A 4,269-nucleotide genomic window follows, 5' to 3' on the forward strand; every position below is an offset into this window, starting at 1 on the left:
ACTTTTTCCTATGACTTAGGAGACTTTATGAAACAAAGTAGTTTCCTTTCCCTGAGCTGATAATAAATAGCCATCCATAGACACGATTCTGCAAGTAAAGCCATTATTCAAGCTTACCCCCTACTCCAACAGCTTAACTCACCCTTCATGACTGGATGCCTGTGAATTTCTAAGCTGCTTTGTTTTGCAAAGCATAGTGAGGTGAGCTATTTCATCCTACGGGTACATTCTAGGACATTGACTTTTTCTGGTGTCCCAAGTTCAGACTAGATCGTTGTTCTCCTGATGGTAAACATTAACGTGTTAAGTTGTCAGTAAACCTTGCTCTACTCTACCTTCAAAAATAACATTAGAGATGACGTTTTTAACTCATGAGGACAAGTTTGAAATTCTCTATCGCTGTTTTCTAATATCAAATACATACATGCAATGGTGGTGCGTTTCAAATTTACTTGCCTAAAAATAGTTTTGCCTAAAGTAAATATTTGGCCTAAATAAGAGGCCTGCCTTTCCAAGATACGTGGAGATGTTTTTGAGACCCCAAGCAATGATACCTCCCACTTCACCCTATTGGTTTTAAGAGCCTGTGTACAGATGGTTTTATGCTGACTAACAGTGTATATGATGCTCATAATTCAATGATAATGATCTCAGCATTGATTACACTTACATTCTTCATGCATTGTCTAGATCTCTGAGTAATTCCTTTAGCTGGATACAAAATCAATTGTGATCAAATACTTGGACTGTAGCTGATCAAATAATCTGAATGAACCAAGTCTCACAATTTGACCTGCACCCTTTGCTCACAGTAGCAGCTTTCGCAACTCTCTGCTAGGTGTGTGCCGCAAGTTACGTGCTGTGGTTGCATCCCAGAAATGTCCAGGCATGGCAGACTGTCCGGCAAGATTATCATTCTATCATCACACAGACATCTCAGAAAGGGCTGAATCCATCATCACCTCTAACTGCAGCTCAGCTGATTATAATCCGTGATAGAGGGAAAAGTCATTGTTATGTGATTTTTCTAGTGTGTCATTTCAACTGTACTGGCTACTGATTTCGATGACATTATTCTGACATAAACCAAAATAGTTCCACCGAAATCCCAGGAGCTCCTCCAGCTTTATACTTTTGTAACATATCCTCAGCCTATATTTTACAAATGAATCAGTCTGGGTCCTTATCATCTGCTAAATCATCATGCAGGCAATGAGATCTGACCTGGTTCGTTCTTTGCACAACATCCTCAGATGTATATGGTTGCCTTTCTGGAGATAGTTCCTACCTGGTTTTGGTTTCTGTAGCAAGATGTTGCAGAACCTGCTCTTTTAACTTGGTCAGAGCTAAATTACCTCCTAGCCCATACAGCTTCTCTTTTTCCCACTCTTCTCTGTCCCACAAATAGCAAGTAGTCTAAGGAGACATTTACATTGACAGGTGCAGGCGGTCACATGTCCCCTTTGCCTGTTCTCCAATGTCCAAATAAGATCCAGTTCTGGACTAGTGGCCTTTCAGTCACATTAGCATGGTGGAAACATCTGAGATACTGTCACAGCTGAGGGGCAGGGCATGTCTGTTGCATCTCAGGGCCAGCCTGGCACAGTTGCACAAGCTCTGTACTGAACTTTAAGCCTGGCAGGGTGGCAATGTGGTGGAGCAATGTGTCTCTGTAGCGACACAGAAAGGGGCTTCAGTTTCTCATTCAGAGATCTCTGGGTGCAGCTGAATTTCTTAATTGCATCTTTGAAAATTGAACTAGTCATTAGGTAAAAACATGCGCAGGGAAAAAAAAAATGCTGTCTTATTTTACTATCTGCAGCATGAATCCTGTCACTGTAATAGTCACATGGTTTATTAAAAACCAACAGTATGTCCTTTGATGTTTCTCTTCGTTCCTCAGTCATATATGTAACTAGCGCAACTAAAGAATAGTTTCCCAGTACACATTTGCTTCCATGGACTGCTCTCAAACTGTCAAGAAGTGGGACAGGGACTCATAGGTCAGGCAAAGTCATGGTATATTTAAGCAGAACTACTTTGTGGTGTAACAAATCACCTGTCTGGGAAAATGTGTACTATTAATCCTGTAGGCCTCTGTGGTGAAGTACGCACACAATGGCTTGTCCTCCTGCCTACCATGCTGATCTGCTCTCTCTGCTGTAGGGAACTGTATGCTCCTTAGGAAGAAAGTGCCCAGATGTCTTGCAGGATTGTGTTAGAGTGGAGTGAGCTTGATGCTTATTCACTGGCTTCTGCAGAGTCCCATCTGCTGGGTTTGTACAGTCGTGAGCCCTCCAGGCTCCACAAACTCAGCCACATGAGGGTCATCTGCCAGATATCCACTCACTGCCGCCTGTGATATAACAAAAGCGCCAATGCAGTACCACGTATTTTAGCATGGAATAGTTTCTAGATAAACTGATTGTCAACTTGAGTTGATAAGGAAAGAACTGACAACGTCTGAGCTTCTACCATGAAGGAAAAGTACTATGCTGCAAGAGCTGCCATACCTTGACCTCATGTTTTATGCAGGTGAAGGGTAGATGATTGGCTTGTAAAATAGCAGCTCTGTAGTTACAAGCTGTCTTGTTTAGATGGATTAACTGTTCTACGGGAATAAAAGGTCTGTGCATGCTGCCTCTAAACCCAGAGGCACTGTGGAGCAAGATACAGCAACAGCTGAGTTGGCTTCAGAAGCACTGTTGCTATGCTTGCATGTTTGCATGATACCATCCGGCATGTCCAGTTCAGTTTCATTACTTCAGACATAGTGGCAGAGAAGTGGTCATCCATGCCTTGAAAGTCAGTGAAGCTGCACAGCTCAGAGTGGCATCATATTGGGGATCTCTGCTACCAACAGTGTCACCACTAACCTTCTGGTTTTTTTCTCTCCATTTCACATCCATGCGCTTTTGTTACCTCAATTATGGTGGTCTAGATTACTATTCAGTAGTATTTTCTTTGTTTGTAGTTTGTTTAGGTTCTCTCCTTATCATATTACTCATTTTCTCAGGTTAAGTAAGCACTAGTTGTACTACTTAAGCACGGTATCTGTCAATAGAGGGAGAACACTTAATATCTTAGCAGGTCGTTCAACTTCTTGGGTAGGGACCAATGAGCTATCAACTTCCACATCTAGTACATGCTCTTTAATCATCATTTATATATAACTTACACTCCCTGTGCAAACATCTAGAGTTTGCAGTTCTGATACATGGGAGTTCTTACTTTTGCTCAGGTTCTGAGGGCCACACACAATTGGAGTTTTTCAGGTGATTAAAGGAGAAGATTGGGAAGAAACATATTTTGTATCTTGAAGCTATAACAGGGAAGAAAAAAAATCTAATACTATAGAAAATCTCTTCTGCGGGAGGTTTGTCTGTATGATTAAGATCAGTTCTGGTGCTAAAACTTATGAACATTTTCAGAATTGCTCTCAGACCTGAGCCATTGCACCTGTGGTTCTTTCTTGGGGTTTCCCTCCCAAGAATTTTCTTTTTCCTGAACATTGCTGCAGAAAAAGGCATTAACGGAAGAGTAGCTGCTGGTTTTGAAGTCCATGTATTGACGGTGTTATAGGATCCTTTTGGTTCTGCTGCATCTATTAACTAAATAGCCCCTAATCCCAGAGCTGCGAGAGTCTGTCTCAGTCAATGCTGAAGAGTAAACAACCTTGGTTTAGTGTACCAGAACTAGTGCTTCGGAGGCCACAAGGCTGCTCCTGCCACTTGAAGGTGGGATTTTATTACGTGGTTTTAAGCCTAGCCATGTTAGACTGAGCTCCAGTTGACAAGCCACAGAAAACACCTTAACGTGCAAGAAACAAATAATAGAATGGTAGAAAAGTAGCAAAACTAAAATCCACTCCAGATGGTGAAGCTTCAGAGCTGCTTCAAAACCCTTCACATACAGAAAGCTTTAAAAACTGAATTTAATGTTCATAGAAGGCATGTTCGGGTCCCACTGCAAAGACAACCATCTTTGTCCATTCTTACATCGTATTTTTGTGTCTAAGGTTAGGTATATTAAAGAAAGTTCAAAACTGAAATTCTGTGTTATGCAATATCATGCTTAACACAAGGAATGCTCACCTTACACATAATATTCAGACTTAAAAGTCACTCTGAAGCCATGGTTGTGAGCAGATACTCCTCCCCTGCTGGTCATGTCACGTGTGTAAAAGCTATAGTGGTACATGTGATGTTGCTTTTGTCGCAGGGCTTTTGTGCTGAGAGTTGGCACGAGTAAATATTGTCTCATGGTTCA

General features: G+C 41.6%; 1 protein-coding gene across 1 annotated transcript in view; it reads left to right on the forward strand.

Annotated features, from left to right (window-relative positions):
- Positions 1–4,269, forward strand: part of ANK3 (ankyrin 3, node of Ranvier (ankyrin G)) — a gene marked incomplete at its 5' end in the record, with an annotated part of 150,173 nt that overhangs the window by 54,951 nt on the left and 90,953 nt on the right. The window lies entirely within an intron of this gene.

Source organism: Mesitornis unicolor, unplaced genomic scaffold, assembly GCF_000695765.1.
Source record: "Mesitornis unicolor isolate BGI_N332 unplaced genomic scaffold, ASM69576v1 scaffold2318, whole genome shotgun sequence".
NCBI lineage: Eukaryota > Metazoa > Chordata > Aves > Mesitornithiformes > Mesitornithidae > Mesitornis > Mesitornis unicolor.